At 31.2% G+C, this 20,810-nt stretch overlaps 1 protein-coding gene across 4 annotated transcripts in view; it reads left to right on the top strand.

Annotated features, from left to right (window-relative positions):
• The window catches only part of LOC109605368 (TWiK family of potassium channels protein 7-like), a 234,727-nt gene that overhangs the window by 48,079 nt on the left and 165,838 nt on the right, over positions 1–20,810 (top strand). For 3 of the 4 annotated variants that reach the window (XM_049968423.1, XM_049968424.1, XM_049968422.1), the window contains one exon: positions 105–133. The exons of the other annotated variant lie outside the window; for it this stretch is intronic. The gene's annotated coding sequence lies outside the window, so the exon portion shown is untranslated. The remainder of the gene's footprint in view (positions 1–104; positions 134–20,810) is intronic. 4 annotated transcript variants of the gene reach the window in all.

Below are 20,810 nucleotides of genomic sequence, written 5' to 3'. Positions count from 1 at the left end.
GTTTATATAAATGTTTTATTATACATTTACTGAATATAATAAATTTCACCCGCTCAGACTTTAATGTATTATGATTGAAATTGATTTTTTTTTTTGCGTTTCAGGACCTGATAATTGACTGAAGCTGAAAGAGGTGCGTACGTAAAATAAGTAAATAACAATAAAAAAAGCTGCAAAACGCGGATTTCGTTGGCGGCGTTACGTTTTGCATGTGTCTGCCTATTCCCGCAGGATTCGCGGCGTTTTGTTTCCCAACGAAAGTTTTATTGTCGTCGAATTATTCAAACGGCGATAAATCTCTTCCTCCGCACCGGTGGTGGAAAAAATACAAATCCATAACTTCCACTCACTCCGCGATTGATTAAAAATAAATACTTTCCGTTATGGAAAAATGAAATGAACGGAATAAAATAATAAAAAAACAAAAAAACTGATCGCGAACAACGAAAATTACTGTAATGGCAGTGTAAAAATAAATAGAACCGCGTAAATTGTGCAGTTGGGAAAAACCTGGCCGGACGCGGAACGGCAAAAACATGCAGTTCGGGGTGAAATGTTCGTGCCTGGATATTTATGATTATAAAAATTGCCGGGAAAATAGAACGTGTAATGTCTGAGCTTTTATTTTTGCTGTTTTCGGACGATGTAAATAAAATGGGATGGTATAATTAAAATATATTTATTGTCGTCACTCTTTTATTTGCGTTTTAAAAAACCCGAACCTTTTGTTTGGCGTATTAATTAGCCGGTCGAAACAAAAAAAAAAAAAGTTATTTCTGCCCTCATAGTTTTCGCAATTATATTTATATTTGCTCCGGATTTTGGTCGAGGCACACATATCAGATCCACACAAATATAAATTGCCTTTACCTTCGGTTCTTACGGTTCACACACCGCATGAAATTTATTTTTTGGGATTATTAATGTGAAAAAAATGTGGAGTAATTATGAAAGGCGAAATCATTCTAATTACATTGCTTCGTGTTCAGTTAATTAAAACTTTTTTTAAAAGAGTGTTACTGTTTAAATATTTGTTCGATGATTAACTTAACAAATAATATAATTTTTATATTAAAAGTAATATTTGTGGTAATTATAAGTATAAAAATATTTTGAAAAAATTAACTGTGCTACTCGCCAATAGAAGTCCTTGATAAATTTTTAATAAAATCGTATAATTGAGGCATAAAAATTTGTCTTATGAATTATTAATATGAAAATAATATTAATATAATAAATAATTAAAAGTAACATCTGTGGTAATTATAAGTATAAAAATATTTTGAAAAAATTAACTGTGCTACTCGTCAATAGATGTCCTTGATAAATTTTTAATAAAATCGTATAATTGAAGTCTAAAAATATATCTTATGAATTATTAACATGAAAAAATTATGAATATAATAATTACTTATATATTAAAAATAAATTTCATTTCAAAATTAAATTTGAAAAATATAACTGTGTTACTTTCCAACAGATGTCCTTTCTAAATTTTTATTAGAATCGTATAAATGAGGTTTAAAAATATATCTTATGAATTATTAACATGAAAAAATTTTTGAATAAATACTAAAAATGAAATCACTCTAATTACATTATTTCGTGATAAATTAATTATACATTTATTAGTAGATTTTTCCTGGCTAAAAATTTGTTCAATGATTTAGCAGAATTTAACATAATAAATAATATAATTTATATATTAAAAATAATAATTGTGGTAATATTAAGTATAAAAATATTTTGAAAAAATTAACTCAGCTACCCTCCAACAGATGTCTTTGCTAAGCTTTTAATAAAATAATATATATAAGAGTTAAAAATATATCTTATGAATTATGAACATTTATTAGTAGATTTTTCCTGTTTAAAAATTTGTTCAATGATTTAGCAGAATTTAACATAATAAATAATATAATTTATATATTAAAAATAATAATTGTGGTAATATTAAGTATAAAAATATTTTGAAAAAATTAACTCAGCTACCCTCCAACAGATGTCCTTGCTAAGCTTTCAATAAAATAATATATATAAGACTTAAAAATATATCTTATGAATTATGAACATGAAAAAATTGTTGAATAAATATAAAAGGCGAAATCACTCTAATTACGTTATTTCATGATTAATTAATTATATACTTATTAGTAGATTTTTCCTGTTTATATATTTGTACAATGATTTAGCAGAATTTAACTTAATAAATAATATAATTTATATATTAAAAATAATAATTGTGGTAATATTAAGTATAAAAATATTTTGAAAAAATTATCTCAGCTACCCTCCAACAGATGTCCTTGCTAAGCTTTTAATAAAATCGTATAAATGAGGCTTAAAAATATTTATTATGAATTATTAACATGAAAAAATTGTTAAATAAATATAAAAGGCGAAATCACTCTAATTACATTATTTCGTGATTAATTAATTATACATTTATTAGTAGATTTTTCCTGTTTAATTATTTGTTCAATGATTTAGCAGAATTTAACTTGATACATAATATAATTTATATATTAAAAATAATAATTGAGTAATATTAAGTATAAAAATATTTTGAAAAAATTAACTGTGCTACATTCCAACAGATGTCCTTACTTTTAATAAAATCGTATAAATGGGCCTTAAAATTGTATAACCTGGATATTTAACATGAAAAAATGATTGAATTAATAAAAAGGATGAAATTACTCTAATTGCATTATTTCGTATTCAATTATTTTTTTTTATTAGTAAAGTTTTTAATAGTTTAAATATTTGTCCAAAGATTTATTAGAATTTAACTTAATAAATAATATAATTTTTATATTAAAAGTACAAGCCACTCTTAATTACTTGCTCATTTAATTATACAGTAGAGTTTTACTGTTTAAATATTTGTCCAGCGATTTAACAGAATTTCACTTAATAAGTAATATAATTTTTATATTAAAAGTAATATTTGAAGTAATAAATTATTTTGAAAAAATTAACTGTGCTATCCTCTAACAGATGTCCTTGCTATACCTTTATTAAGATCTTATAAATAATGCATAAAAATATATCTTATGAATTATTAACATGAAAAAATTATTGAATAAATATTAATGTCGAAATCACTTTAATTACATTATTTCGTGTTCACTTAATTATACATTTATTAGTGGAGTTTTACTGTTCAAATATAAATAAATAAATATAGAAGGCGAATTTACACTAATTACATAATTTCGTGTTCAGTTAACTTACTGTTTAAATATTTATTCAACGATTCAATCAGTAGGTAACCTAATTTTTATATTAATTAACATTTCATGTAATATTTATCTCAAAATATGTTAAAAAAACATTAATTGAGCCACTATCCAATAAATGTCGTACAAATACGCCTTTTTAAATACTTTTTGTTAAATGTAAATATAAGATTTTATTGTGTAAATGTAAAAGGCAATTTATAAACAGCAAAATAGAAGAAATATTAACAATTTAATCGAATCCCACAGATCAGATCCACTCGGCAACGAATGGGGTTAAATTATAAGGCAAACAATACAAATTGCCTTTATTTTCAGTTCTTTCAGTCCTTTCAGTTTGTGGGGCACACGTGAAATTTTATTTCGCAAAAGTAATTTCCGTTCGGTCCACGCACACAAAAAAATGCCACAAACGCAAACGTCGATTTATGTGTTAATTAAAAACGTCAATCGACGAGATGATTTATTTTTTGTTTTTGTTTTTTGAATTAATAGGCTTCGCCACAAGTAAATGTTTGCCGATTTCGAAAATCCAAAAAAAAAAAAAAAAAACTGGAAAACGAAACGTTTTCGTACGTCGAATTGATTTTAATGTCCGGACGTGGCATTTCGAAATTTTTCCCGGAGGAATTCGCCATTTTTCCGGGCACCGACACCGTTTTCGCCGTGCCACCTGCGTCCCCGATTTCGTTTTCCGCCCCTGCTCCGGAATATTCTCCACCGGATTCGCCTCGGTTTTGATGCAGAGGGGCGACTCCACAAAAGTGCAGTTTGAATTGAAAAGTTCCCACAATGTGTTTCTGTCATATATTTCTCTTGAAATCAGTTAGTTCCAGGAATAAATTGTATGATTATGCTACCGCATAACAGATGTCATTGCTAAAATTTTAGGTTATATTAAATGTCAAAATATTTTGAAAAAACTAATTAAGCTACCGTCTAATAGATGTCCTCACCAAAATTTTAATAAACCCTTATAAATAAGCCTTAGAAAATATTTTTATGTTATTAAAAAGTGTGAAATAAACATCAAAAACAAAATAATTATAAAATGACATTTTATTATAAAAGTTAATTACGTTATGTTGTGTTTAATTAATTATTAATTAATATAAATTTATTGATTTTACTGTTTAAATAAATATTTATTCAGTGTTTTAACAGCATTTATGTAATAATTAATACAATTTATATTTAAAAACGTGACTCTACAAAAGTGTTATTTATATAAAATATATCTGTTAGATATTTGTCTTACAATCAAGTTGGTTCTAAAGTAGAAACAAATAATTATAAATATAAGGTTAAGGGTATATTTATTGTACTGTTACTACGAAAAAAAGGTATAATAAATAGAATAAGCTAAATAATTCTGTAATAACCTTTAATTATAAATATAAATATTTTATTATTACTACGAAAAAAGATACAATAAATAGAAAAACCTAAATAATATTGTAATAATGTTTAACTATAAAAATTAATTAAATTGTTTCATTTTCCATTAATTATATATGTCACACCGTTTAAAGACTTGTTTCATGCTTTAATATACTTTGAATTAATAAGTAATTTATTTTTTTATATTAATATAAAATTTTAGGATATGTGTCAAAATATTTTGAAAAATTAATTGTACTACCGTCTGATAGATGTCCTTATCAAAATTTTTATAAAATCTTGTAAAGAAAATATTTTTATTTTGTTAATATATAGATGTTGAATAAATTGAAAAAGAAATCATTCTAAAATAATATTTTGGTGTAAAAGTTTATATAATAATTAATACTATTTATATTTATTGACGTGATTATTTATATAAAATATATCTGAATATAAAGTTAAGAGTATATTTATTATATTATTATTACGAAAACAAGTTTGATTCACATTTTAAATTAATAAGTAATTTAATTTACATATTAATATAAAATTTTAGGTTATTATGAATCTAAATATTTTGAAAAATTAATTGCACTACCGCCTAATAGATGTCCTCATCAAGATTTTAATAAACCCTTATAAATAAGCCTTAGAAAATATTTTGATGTTATTAAAAAGTGTGAAATAAACATTAAAAGCAAAATAATTATAAAATAACATTTTACTATAAAAATTAATTACGTTATGTTGTGTTTAATTAATTATTAATTTATTGATTTCACTGTTTGAATAAATATTTGTTCAATGTTTCAACAGTATTTAAATTAATAATTAATAGGATTTTTAATTGTAACGTAAAATTTTAAATTACAACAACAAATCACAAACACAAAAGTCGAAACATTTTAATTTAATCGACTTAGTCATAGTTTCCTCTCCGGTCAAAACTAAATGTTTACGTTTCAGAAAACGAGAAAACAAAAACCGATGTTTCCACGCATTGAATTAATGTTAATGTCTCGGACGTCCTGTCGCATTTCGAAATTTTCCTCGTAGGAATTCGCCATTTTTCCGGTTCCGTCGGTGTTTTCACGTTGCCACCTGAGTCCCCGTTTTTCGTTTTTCACCCGGCCCCGGGATATTTTCTGCCGGATTCGCTTCTTTGCCTCCCTTTTATTTAGAAATGCAACTCCACTAAAGTGCTATTTATATGAATACGTTTCCAGAATGCGTCTCTGACAAATATTTGTCTAAATAATAATGAATAAATAGAAATAATAATGAATAAGTAGAAAAAGCCAATTCAATTTTAAATAAGAAACTTGTTTTTGATGTAAACGTAAAATTTTGGGTTATATTGTGTCAAAATATTTTGACTACCGTCTAATAGATGTCCTTACCAAAATTTTAAAACCATTTATAAATTATGTTTAGAAAATGTTTTTATTTTATTATACATATTTATTAAAAAGGAATATATTCTAAAATAATATTGTGTTGTAAAAGTTATTGTATTATTACTAGGAAAAAAAGGTAGAATAAAATAATTCTGTAATAATCTATAAACATTAATTGAAATGTTTCATTAATTATACATATATTAACAATTGCACCATTTAAATATTTGTTTCAGATTTTAAATTAATAATTAATTTAATTTTTATATTAATATAAAAATATTTTGAAAAATTAATTGCACTACTGTCTGATAGATGTCCTCCAAAATTTTAATAAAATCTTATAATGTTTAGAAAATATTTTTCTTTTATTATATAAGGGTTGAATAAATTAAAAAGGAAAATCATTCTAAAATAATATTTTGTTGTAAAATTTAATTATTTTATGTTTAATTGAATACAAATTTATTAATTTTACTGTTTAAATAAATATTTATTCAGTGTTTTAACTGCATATAATAATATTATTAAGAAAAAAGGTACAATAAATAGAAAAACCTAAATAATATTATAATAATGTTTAACTATAAAAATTAATTAAATTGTTTCATTTTCCATTAATTATATAAGTCACACTGTTTAAAAATTTGTTTCATGCTTTAATACACTTTGAATTAATACGTAATTTAATTTTTTATGTTAATGTAAAATTTTAGGTTATGTGTCAAAATATTTTGAAAAATTAATTGTACTATCGTCTAATAGATGTCCTTATCAAAATTTTAATAAAATCTTATAATGTAAAGAAAATATTTTTATTTTGTTAATATGTTGAATAAATTGAAAAAGAAATCATTCTAATATAATATTTTGTTGTAAAAGTTAATTATATTATTTTACGTTTAATTTAATATAAATTTATTGATTTTACTATTTAAATAAATACTTATTCAGTGTATAACAAAGTTTATATAATAATTAATACTATTTAAATTTATTGACTTGACTCCATAAAAGTATTATTTATATAAAACATCTCTGAATATAAAGTTATGAGTATATTTATTATATTATTATTACGAAAACAAGATTGAATCACACATTTTAAATTAATAAGTAATTTAATTTATATATTAATGTAAAATTTTAGGTTATTATGTATTTAAATATTTTGAAAAATTAATTGCACTACCGTCTAATAGATGTCCTTATTAAAACCACATAAATAAAATTAAATATAAATATTTGGGAAATGTTGAAACCTTAAAATCATTCTACAATATCATTTTATTCTCAAAATTAATTATTTCGTGTTTAGTTAATTATAAATTTACTGGTTTTATATATATTTGTTCAGTGTTTTATCAATAGGGCCACCTGCGTCCCCCTTTTTTGTTTTTTACCCGACTCCGGAATATTTTCTACCGGATTCACTTCTTTCCCCTCGCATTTAATACAGGGATACGACACCAAAAAAAGTGCTATTTATATAGAAACGTTCCGAGGATGTGTCTCTGTCAGATTTCCCTCTCAGCTACTTCCAAGACTAAAGCACACCCAGTAACTTGCACGAGAAAGAAAAAACCAATTTATTTATAACCCCTTTTTACATATAAACAACCCCCGGACCGCAATTGAAAGTTATCATCTTGGAAACCGACGCACCGACGGTTTTGGCTTGTACAAATTCGGACCCTTTTTATAATAGTTCCAGTAAACACCTTCCCCTCGTTTATTCGTCCAACCATCCGCACGGATTTATTTGATAACCGCGAAAACTCCGTTATCGAAACCACCCCCGGAATATATATAAAAAAACGCACTCAAATATTTGCCGTAGACCGTGCACAATTTTACAACGTTTTAGTGTTCATCCGGCGACACGTTACACGCCCCATTTGTCGCCCTTAGTGCACGACGACGAAAAAAAAAAAAATGGGCGCGTGTGACAACCACCCCCCAAAAACGATTTATATTTTTTTGATGGGGATTTAATTGAATTGCGAGGCGGCAAATAACAAAGAAACTAAGAGATAATGGTATTCAAATCCGAAACTAATTTGTACACGAGTATTCATGTAGGCGTTTATGTTTTAGAGTCCATAAATTATGAATACGGTTTGTTCATGTCTGAATTATGTTTAAATATTGATTTTCGAGCATGCACTTCATGAACTGTGTACATATTGTTTCGAATGTTCATATTTTATTTATCGTATTTTGGGCCTTTCTAAATAGTGTTTTACATTTTACAAACTGGTGTGTATCGTGTTATTTAAGTGAATTATGTCTAAACCATGCGGGAATTGGTTAATTAAACATTTTAATAATATATTCGTATAGGTAGCTATTCAAAAGACGTCCCATTAGTACATAAGTTGAGCTATTGTTTGATAGATGGCGTACAGAAGCTACAATTAACCTACGAAACATTTTCTAATTAATGTTCTATTATAAATAGTGTATATAGAGAAGTGAATTACCTAATTAAACTTTTAATAATAAATTCGTACAGATGTCTTCATAAATATCCTCCAATTAGAATATAGATTGAGCTACTGTCCGATAGATGTCAATCAATGTGGATTTTTTGTGTTATTTAATTCAGTCTGTTTAATACACAGTGTTGTACATTTTCTAAATTATTCTATACCAATTTAATGAGTGCGATAATTAATCCGTACATTTTAATAAACTCGAAAATCCCCCAAGTAATAAAAGTAACAACATGAAATGCATCTGTCACAATTACATTACGCTAACAACCCAAATAATTATAATGATTGCGCACTCCAAAAAGGACGAATGGTCCCTTTGTCTCTCCCAGACGCACAAAAAAAAAACACACACAGACAAAAGACAAAAAGTGATAAGTTCCAGGCAAACACATTCATAATAAACGAAGTTTCCTTTCACGTATCCATCGATCATTTCCAATATCGCACCCGCATCACAAAAGGGGCTACAATATTGAATATACCCCCGGTAATCCGTAACGAGGATCAGACAGTGGAACTGTTTAATAAAACCGGGAAAACTGAATTTTCCCAAAACATGTCGGTCGCACGAGACGTCTGCCAGTCGTTGAAAAAAAAAACACGAGCCGGAAAAACTTGAGGAGATGAAATCTGCCCGGAATGGAGACGGGCGTCAGTGTTATATTTCACGGTCCCGGATTTATTATATGCCTATTGCTTCCTACCCGATATATATATCGAATATATATACACACCCGCCGGAGTTATCGTACACATGTTCGATAAGCGTGAATGAGGAAACGCGAGAAAAGTCCTTATTGAATGTGGATCCAGATAAGGACTTTTGAAATATGAGCTTTCGCTGGTTTCATTGAGGTTTCCACGCGCCATCTATCAAACGGTAGTGTAATATGTATTAGGGTGGGAGGACTTTTAAAAGGATATCTATGTATACAGAAGTATAATATTACTAATTACTACTACTCGACATCTATCGCACAGTAGTAGCTTAGTGTTATTTAAGAAGACATATGTAGGTAATGTGTTATTAAAAGTTTAATTATTCTTTACTCGACATCTATTGATCAACATATGTTCTAGTAGGATGTTATTTATGAAGACATCTGTAAGAAATGTGTTATTAAAAGTTTAATTAGGTTATTCACTGTGACTTAGGCATAATGATCTTTTGTATGTATATGATATAAACTAATATGGATAATATAAAACCCTGTTTATTAACAAGACTGAATTAAAGAAACATAAGAAAGATCCATAATGAATGCTGATTCAATGAGAAACACCTGAAATATAAAACCCTGTTCATTAACAAGACTGAATTAAAGAAACATAGGAAAGATCCGTAATGAATGCTGATTCAAAGAGAAATATCTGAAATATGGGTATCACACAATCGTCCAGTTTCCACTGGACATCTATCGGACAGTAGCTTAACCTGTGTTATAATGGGAAGGCATTTAAGAAGACATCTGTATGAAATTTATTATTAAAACTTTCACTAGTGACTTATGCATAATGAGCTTTTGTATATGATATAAACTAATTTGGAAAATATAAAACCCTGTTTATTAACAAGACTGAATTGAAGAAACATAAGAAAGATCCATAATGAATGCTGATTCAAAGAGAAATATCTGAAATATGGGTATTACACAGTCGTCCAGTTTCCTCTGGACATCTATCGGGCAATCGGGTCAACCTGTATTGTAATGGAAGGCATTTAAGAAGACATCTGTAGGAAATTTATTATTAAAATTTCACTAGTGACTTATGCATAATGATCTTTTGTATATGATATAAACTAATTTGGAAAATATAAAACCCTATTCATTAACAAGACTGAATTAAAGAAACATAAGAAAGATCCATAATGAATGCTGATTCAAAGAGAAACATCTGAAATATGGGTATCACACAATCGTCCAGTTTCCACTGGACGTCTATCGGGCAGTAGCTCAACCTGTATTGTAATGGAAGGCATTTAAGAAGAGATCTGTAGGAAATTTGTTATTAAAAGTTTCACTAGTGACTTATGCATAATGATCTTTTGTATATGATATAAACTAATTTGGAAAATATAAAACCCTGTTCATTAATAAGACTGAATTAAAGAAACATAAGAAAGATCCATAATGAATGGTGATTCAAAAAGAAACATCTTAAATATGGGTATCACACAATCGTCCAGTTTTCTCTCGACATCTATCGGGCAGTAGCTCAACCTGTATTGTAATGGGAAGGCATTTAAGAAGACATCTGTAGGAAATTTGTTATTAAAATTTCACTAGTGACTTATACATAATGATCTTTTGTGAATGATATAAACTAATTTGGAAAATATAAAACCCTGTTCATTAACAAGACTGAATTAAAGAAACATAGGAAAGATCTGTAATGAATGTTGATTCAAAGAGAAATATCTGAAATATGGGTATCACACAATCGTCCAGTTTCCACTGGACATCTATCGGACAGTAGCTTAACCTGTGTTATAATGGGAAGGCATTTAAGAAGACATCTGTAGGAAACTTATTATTAAAACTTTCATTAGTGACTTATGCATAATGATCTTTTGTATATGATATAAACTAATTTGGAAAATATAAAACCCTCTTCATTAACAAGACTGAATTAAAGAAACATAAGAAAGATCCATAATGAATGCTGATTCAAAGAGAAACAACTGAAATATGGGTATCACACAATCGTCCAGTTTCCTCTGGACATCTATCGGGCAGTAGCTCAACCTGTATTGTAATGGGAAGGCATTTAAGAAGACATCTGTAGAAAATTTGTTATTAAAAGTTTCACTAGTGACTTACGCATAAAGATCTTTTATATATGATATAAACTAATTTGGAAAATATAAAACTCTGTTTATTAACAAGACTAAATTAAAGAAACATAAGAAAGATCCATAATGAATGCTGATTCAAAGAGAAACATCTGAAATATGGGTATCACACAATCGTCCAGTTTCCTCTGGACCTCTATCGGGCAGTGGATCAACCTGTATTGTAATGGAAGGCATTTAAGAAGACATTGTAGGAAATTTGTTATTAAAATTTCACTAGTAACTTATACATAATGATCTTTTGTGTATGATATAAACTAATTTGGAAAATATAAAACCCTGTTCATTAACAAGACTGAATTAAAGAAACATAGGATAGATCCGTAATGAATGCTGATTCAAAGAGAAATATCTGAAATATGGGTATCACACAATCGTCCAGTTTCCACTGGACATCTATCGGACAGTAGCTTAACCTGTGTTATAATGGGAAGGCATTTAAGAAGACATCTGTAGGAATTTTCACTAATGACATGCAAAATGATCTTTTGTATATGATATAAATTAATTTGGAAAATATAAAACCCTATTCATTAACAAGACTGAATTAAAGAAACATAAGAAAGATCCATAATGAATGCTGATTCAAAGAGAAACATCTGAAATATGGGTATCACACAATCGTCCAGTTTCCACTGGACGTCTATCGGGCAGTAGCTCAACCTGTATTGTAATGGAAGGCATTTAAGAAGAGATCTGTAGGAAATTTGTTATTAAAAGTTTCACTAGTGACTTATGCATAATGATCTTTTGTATATGATATAAACTAATTTGGAAAATTTAAAACCCTGTTCATTAATAAGACTGAATTAAAGAAACATAAGAAAGATCCATAATGAATGGTGATTCAAAAAGAAACATCTTAAATATGGGTATCACACAATCGTCCAGTTTTCTCTCGACATCTATCGGGCAGTAGCTCAACCTGTATTGTAATGGGAAGGCATTTAAGAAGACATCTGTAGGAAATTTGTTATTAAAATTTCACTAGTGACTTATACATAATGATCTTTTGTGAATGATATAAACTAATTTGGAAAATATAAAACCCTGTTCATTAACAAGACTGAATTAAAGAAACATAGGAAAGATCTGTAATGAATGTTGATTCAAAGAGAAATATCTGAAATATGGGTATCACACAATCGTCCAGTTTCCACTGGACATCTATCGGACAGTAGCTTAACCTGTGTTATAATGGGAAGGCATTTAAGAAGACATCTGTAGGAAACTTATTATTAAAACTTTCATTAGTGACTTATGCATAATGATCTTTTGTATATGATATAAACTAATTTGGAAAATATAAAACCCTCTTCATTAACAAGACTGAATTAAAGAAACATAAGAAAGATCCATAATGAATGCTGATTCAAAGAGAAACAACTGAAATATGGGTATCACACAATCGTCCAGTTTCCTCTGGACATCTATCGGGCAGTAGCTCAACCTGTATTGTAATGGGAAGGCATTTAAGAAGACATCTGTAGAAAATTTGTTATTAAAAGTTTCACTAGTGACTTACGCATAAAGATCTTTTATATATGATATAAACTAATTTGGAAAATATAAAACTCTGTTTATTAACAAGACTAAATTAAAGAAACATAAGAAAGATCCATAATGAATGGTGATTCAAAGAGAAACATCTTAAATATGGGTATCACACAATCGTCCAGTTTCCTCTGGACATCTATCGGGCAGTAGCTCAACCTGTATTGTAATGGGAAGGCATTTAAGAAGACATCTGTAGGAAATTTGTTATCAAAAGTTTCACTAGTGACGTATGCATAATTCACTTCTGTACATGATATATGATACGTTGGAAAATATAAGACACTGTTTAATGATAAGTTTGTATTAAAGAAACGCAAGAAAACAAACAAAGGCGGAATTGTTTTTGGAGTATAATTATTTAGGTCGTTAACGCAATTTAATTGTGACAAATGCAACCAATATTGTTGTAACTTATATTACTGGGTTTATTAAAAAGTACGAATTAATTATCGAATTTAATTATCGCACTCATTAAATTCCAAATGCTTTGATTATAATTTTAACGCCCCACCACAATATAATGGTGCCTTATAATTATGCATATTGAACAATATAAAATTGAATATTAAATAGTTTTATTGTATGACATAATTAAACCTAAAATGCAAATTGTAATTTATAAAATGTTCGGTTGATTGCACATCGTTTAAATACATTTTATAACACTGTAGATCGGAACGAATAAATCAGAGTTTGGGGGGTGGGAAAAAATATGACATTAATTAATCGGGATCGTGAGACAATAAGCCAGTAATTCACTTCGACGCGGTCTTGTATCGTGCAATTAAATTTCGACATTGAAAACCTGCGAAATATTGGAAATTCGTTTATTGTCGCTTAATAAGAAATCGCGAAGGAGAGGGCGGAATCCGGTTAATTGGAAATTCTCCCGGCGCCAAAGTCAATGAACCGTCGCGGCATTAGCATCGGCGCGTCCCCCCACATTATTTTCAATTTGGGCCCCCGTGCCGCAGAAAAAAAAGGCTTTTTAATGAAAAGCCATTTAAATGTCCTAACCCTTGTCAGATTTGCGTTGAGGTGCGGGCGTGGGGCGGCGATTTTTAGCCTTCCGTCGAAATCGGGGTTCAATCAGGAGGACTGTCGACGGTGAAAGATGAACGGACAGGTTTTTCCCGTCCCCGGTGCCGCTTTTCTGTTTTTATTTATCGCCTTTTGCGTTCCGTTATTCCGTCCGCGAAGACAGATGTCGGGGGCGGCGTCGGTGGGGGGCCGGTGCGTTTGAATTTAAACGATGTCGATTTATGTGCCCCGGCGAAAAAATCTGAAATATGTTTTTTGCCCGGGGGATAAAAGTGTGGGGGGTGTGTGTTATTAAAATCGTGATTAAATTATTCGTCGAGGCCTTGACCCGGCGAATGAAATTTAATTGGCTTTGGAGGTACGAGCGTTTAACGGCCACATTCGTTTGTCGTCGAGCTCATTCATCAAAATTAATAAACCGAAACGGGGGTGCTAATAAAGCCGCATTTTTGCCGGAGTCAGACAAACTCCAATCCCTTTCGACTGTTGAATAACAAACGAGTTGGTAAGTGGGTGACGAATCGGAGAATAACACTGCTTAAGCCAAGGAGGGTTAGGGGGACCGGAAAGTAATGTCCTTTCTGTGCATATCGATATCTGATTGTCTTTGTCAGTTCATTGAGTATCTCCAAGGAGTGTCAAAGTTATCTTAAGGTTAGTCATCCCTCGTCCTTTTGCCAGAACAAAAAATTGTTTCTACATTTACATCTACTCTTTGACCATCTGGTAGGTGGTAGCAGGAATAAAATGTCCTGGACTAACACCATCTATGTTAATTACAATCTTCATCAATGGATTGAAAATGTTAATAGGCCTGCTTATATTGAGTATCCTGGCCAATTATGTCACCAATATTATTCGTCCCTCGTCCATCTTTTGTCAGTGACAGAGAATTTTCTCTGTTTTTACTTAATATTTCGTTGGAAAACATTTATATGTAGCCTTTAACCATCTGGTAGGTGGTAGCAGGAATAAAATATCCTGGAATAACACCATCTAATTCCAATTTTCCTCAATTAATTCAAAATGTTAATAGGTCTGCTTATATTGAGTATCCTAGCCAATTATGTCACCAATATTAGTCGTCCCTTGTCCATATGACATACGGTCCTTTTGTCAGTGACAGAGAATTTTCTCTGTTTTTATTCAATATTTCGTTGGGAAACATTTAAATGTAGTCTTTAACCATTTGGTAAGTGGTAGCAGGAATAAAATATCCTGGAATAACACCATCTAATTCCAATCTTCATCAATTAATTCAAAATGTTAATAGGTCTGCTTATATTGAGCATCCTGGCCAATTATGTCACCAATATTAGTCGTCCCTCGTCCATCTGACATACGGTCCTTTTGTCAGTGACAGAGAATTTTCTCTGTTTTTACTCAATATTTCGTTGGAAAACATTTATATGTAGCCTTTAACCATCTGGTAGGTGGCAGCAGGAATAAAATATTCTGGAATAACACCATCTAATTCCAATTTTCCTCAATTAATTCAAAATGTTAATAGGTCTGCTTATATTGAGCATCCTGGCCAATTATGTCACCAATATTAGTCGTCCCTCGTCCATCTAACATACGGTCCTTTTGTCAGTGACAGAGAATTTTCTCTGTTTTTATTCAATATTTCGTTGGAAAACATTTATATGTAGTCTTTAACCATCTGGTAAGTGGTAGCAGGAATAAAATATCCTGGAATAACACCATCTAATTCCAATCTTCATCAATTAATTCAAAATGTTAATAGGTCTGCTTATATTGAGCATCCTGGCCAATTATGTCACCAATATTAGTCGTCCCTCGTCCATCTGACATACGGTCCTTTTGTCAGTGACAGAGAATTTTCTCTGTTTTTACTCAATATTTCGTTGGGAAACATTTATATGTAGTGTTTAACCATCTGGTAAGTGGTAGCAGGAATAAAATATCCTGGAATAACACCATCTAATTCCAATCTTCATCAATTAATTCAAAATGTTAATAGGTCTGCTTATATTGAGCATCCTGGCCAATTATGTCACCAATATTAGTCGTCCCTCGTCCATCTGACATACGGTCCTTTTGTCAGTGACAGAGAATTTTCTCTGTTTTTACTCAATATTTCGTTGGGAAACATTTATATGTAGTGTTTAACCATCTGGTAAGTGGTAGCAGGAATAAAATATCCTGGAATAACACCATCTAATTCCAATCTTCATCAATTAATTCAAAATGTTAATAGGTCTGCTTATATTGAGCATCCTGGCCAATTATGTCACCAATATTAGTCGTCCCTCGTCCATCTGACATACGGTCCTTTTGTCAGTGACAGAGAATTTTCTCTGTTTTTATTCAATATTTCGTTGGGAAACATTTAAATGTAGTCTTTAACCATCTGGTAAGTGGTAGCAGGAATAAAATATTTTGGAATTACACCATCTAATTCCAATTTTCCTCAATTAATTCAAAATGTTAATAAGTCTGCTTATATCCTAGCCAATTATGTCACCAATATTAGTCGTTCCTCGTCCATCTGACATACGGTCCTTTTGTCAGTGACAGAGAATTTTCTCTGTTTTTACTCAATATTTCGTTGGAAAACATTTATATGTAGCCTTTAACCATCTGGTAGGTGGTAGCGGGAATAAAATATTCTGGAATAACACCATCTAATTCCAATTTTCCTCAATTAATTCAAAAGGTTAATAGGTTTGCTTATATTGAGTATCCTAGCCTATTATGTCACCAATATTAGTCGTCCCTCGTCCGTCTGACATACGGTCCTTTTGTCAGTGACAGAGAATTTTTTCTGTTTTTACTCAATATTTTGTTGAAAAACATTTATATGTAGCCTTTAACCATCTGGTAGGTGGTAGCAGGAATAAAATATTCTGGGATAACACCATCTAATTCCAATTTTCCTCAATTAATTCAAAATTTTAATAGGTCTGCTTATATTGAGTATCCTAGCCAATTATGTCACCAATATTAGTTGTCCCTCGTCCATCTGATATACGGTCCTTTTGTCAGTGACAGAGAATTTTCTCTGTTTTTATTCAATATTTCGTTGGGAAACATTTATATGTAGTCCTTAACCATCTGGTAAGTGGTAGCAGGAATAAAATATCCTGGAATAACACCATCTAATTCCAATCTTCATCAATTAATTCAAAATGTTAATAGGTCTGCTTATATTGAGTATCTTGGCCAATTGTGTCACCAATATTAGTCGCCCCTGGTCCTTTTGTCAGTGACAGATATTTTCTCTGTTTTTACTCAATATTTCGTTAGGAAACATAACCATGTGGTAGGTGGTAGCAGGAATAAAATGTCCTGGAATAACCTCATCTGATTCCAATCTGCTTCCATTGATTCATAATTGAGTATCGTATTATTAAGTATTCTGGACAATTGTGTCACCAAAACTAGCCTGCCCTTATCCATCTGACATATGGTTTTTTAGTCAAAAAGAGAGAATTGATTTTGTTCATATCTGGCAGACGTCAGCAGAAATAAGAAGTCCTTGAACAACACCATCTGTTTCAAGTCTCCATCAATTCATACAAAAAGTTAATGGGTCTGTTTATTTGAAAATCCCGACCGATTGCGTCGACAACATCAACCGTCCATCGTCCGTCGGGCAGATTGTCCAGTCGGGGGTGCGTTTTTACCCGTCGAAACTTGAGACGTAAAACTGTTGTCGAAACTGTCGTTAAACTCCATTTAGCCGATACGATTAGACGGCCCTTGTGCCGTAACCGAAATATCTTCCGATCGATGCACCCGAAATATAAAAGGGACAAAACGTCCGAAACTCATCAGTGTCACGTTCGCCATCCCACCCGAAAATATCCATGCGACGCTCCGGTTCCGTGAATTCACGCGGTCACTTTGTGTCGTCTGGTCTCGGTGCCGCATCTAAATTACGACGGTTTGAAGGGCCCGTTTTATCCCCCGCCGGTTTTAAAATTGATGGCTCCTAATTCCGCCCGCCTTTTTATTCATACCCGAAACATACAATTATCGCTAAGAGGGGCGGGCGGTGTTGGCGGTGGTTATTCATTTTTGCGCAATTTGTCACCGTTGTTTTCTTTTACCCGCGATTCGTTCTAATTGGACGGATTCTTTGTCCGTCTGTTTCATGTAATGACGCCGTTTTGTTCTGACGAACGGATAAATTGCCGGTTCTTATCGCCCCTCGATAGGACTGTGATATTTACTGGGCCATGTTGGGGGGACCGGAATGTAATGTCGCTTCTTTACATTAAATTCAAACCAATAGTCTTCATTTTTAACCAATAATATAATCACCCTTGTTATCAACAACCTTTTTTCCATCTAGTGTGTAAATTTTTAATCCCGGATCGATCAATCAATTGATAACGAAATATTGAATGAAAAAAATTCTGTTACTGGCAAAAGAACCGTATGTCAGAGGGACGAGGGGCGACTAATATTGGTGACATAATTGGCTAGGATACTCAATATAAGCAGACTTATTAACATTTTGAATTAATTGATGAAGATTGGAATTAGATGGTGTTATTCCAGGATATTTTATTCCTGCTACCACCTACCAGATGGTTAAAGGCTACATATAAATGTTTCCCAACGAAATATTGAGTAAAAATAGAGAAAATTCTCTGTCAGTGACAAAAGGACCGTATGTCAGATGGACGAGGGCAACTAATATTGGTGACATAATTGGCTAGGATACTCAATATAAGTAGACTTATTAACATTTTCAATTAATTGATGAAGATTGGAATTAGATGGTGTTATTCCAGGATATTTTATTCCTGCTACCACCTACCAGATGGTTAAAGGCTACATATAAATGTTTTCCAACAAAATATTGAGTAAAAACAGAAAAAATTCTCTATCACTGACAAAAGAACCGTATGCCAGATGGACGAAGGACAACTAATATTGGTGACATAATTGGCTAGGATACTCAATATAAGTAGACCTATTAACATTTTGAATTAATTTATGAAGATTGGAATTAGATGGTGTTATTCCAGGATATTTTATTCCTGCTACCACCTACCAGATGTTTAAAGGCTACATATAAATGTTTCCCAACGAAATATTGAATAAAAAAAGAGAAAATTCTTTGTCAGTGACAAAAGGACCGTATGTCAGATGGACGAGGGACAACTAATATTGGTGACATAATTGGCTAGGATACTCAATATAAGTAGACCTATTAACATTTTGAATTAATTTATGAAGATTGGAATTAGATGGTGTTATTCCAGGATATTTTATTCCTGCTACCACCTACCAGATGGTTAAAGGGTACATTTCCTAACGATATATTGAGTAAAAGCAGATAAAATTCTCTGTCACTGGCAAAAGAACCGTATGTCAGATGGACGAGGGACAACGAATATTGGTGACAAAATTGGCCAGAATGTTTAATATATTAAATTAAATTTATATATCCATTGATGGACAGTAGAACCAGATGATGTTGTCCAACTATATTTTATTTCTTCAAGTGCCTATCAGATGGTACGAATAAAAAAAATGTATACGTGCCCTAACGAAATATTGCATCAAAGCAGAGACAACTCCGTCTCTGATAAAAGTATTCTTTTGTCACGTCTGAACTCGACGTTTTAATATCGAGAACTTCCGAAGCCGTACTCAATAGACAGAACGTTGCCGTGGTCTGAAATTCCGACATAAATCAAAGGTTTACATATTCGTGAAACGTTTTATCACATAAAAGCGGCGTTCCTTACGCAAAGTTCGCCAACGATAATCCAAACATCTAATTTGGCATCGCGTTTTAATACGGCGACCCGTCTATCAAAGGCTGTATTATTTATAAAGTTTTTATTCGCGACGTTTATTTACATCTGAAAACAACCGCCCCGTGGAAAATTTCCCGGGCCAGATTGTGTGCGCACGTTTTTTTTTCCCCGTTCCGGGCGTCCCCGCCATCGGAATACATTAGAGGGACGAAATAATAATTCATGGAAATCGGCTTTTCTTTTTTCCGAAAAGGGGGGAACGCGACCGGGGGTGCTGTTTAATAATTTATGGGACATAAAACTCGCAATATACACAGAAATTTAATGTCGAAAAATGTAGTGAATAGATATTATGGCGGTGTTGTTGCCCCCGTTGACCCACTGTGCGACAACGATTGAAACCGTGTTTCGGGCCAAATTTATTGCTTTGTTTTGGCGGAATTTATTGCGTTTAACTAAAAATTTTGACAAGACGCAAAAGAACGTTATATTTATGGACTGCTCGACGGCGCACTGTGGGACGACGCATCGATTTCCCATCGAAATTTATCAATTATCCCGAGTAAAAAAACGGGTGACGGTGATAAAACATGATCGTTAACATGAATTTATTCAGTACTTATTGGATTCCGTGCCCCCGAAACTTGCGGAAGCTTCATAGATCATTTACTTCGGATGCATTGAACAACATAAATTGCTTTCGAGAGACGTCGATCGCTAAACTGCTTCCTCTAAAATATTTCAGCTTAGAATTATTACCGATAATATTTCAACATTCTTTCAACCATCTGACATGTAAATCGTTACGGTTTCGGCACGCCCGAGTTATGAACTCCGGAGGTCCGCCATTTAATTTACGCGTCCGGATTTATAATAATAAAATTGCCGCGATTAAATTTCGTCGTTGATACAACGTAAACCGCGAGGACCGCAGTAAAATTTTATGGCCGATAATCAAATGAAATATTATATTATAAATAATGTATACGTCCCGTGAATTTTACTAATATTTGTACGGCAACGCAGTTTGTTTAATTTGAATAACAAGCGCCGGATCGAAATTTATAGTTTGGGTTGTGTGTTAAAAATTAAATTTT

Source organism: Aethina tumida, chromosome 6, assembly GCF_024364675.1.
Source record: "Aethina tumida isolate Nest 87 chromosome 6, icAetTumi1.1, whole genome shotgun sequence".
Taxonomy (NCBI): Eukaryota; Metazoa; Arthropoda; class Insecta; order Coleoptera; family Nitidulidae; genus Aethina; species Aethina tumida.
Note: the sequence above shows the minus strand (reverse complement) of the source record. Positions and strands in the feature narration are given on the sequence as shown.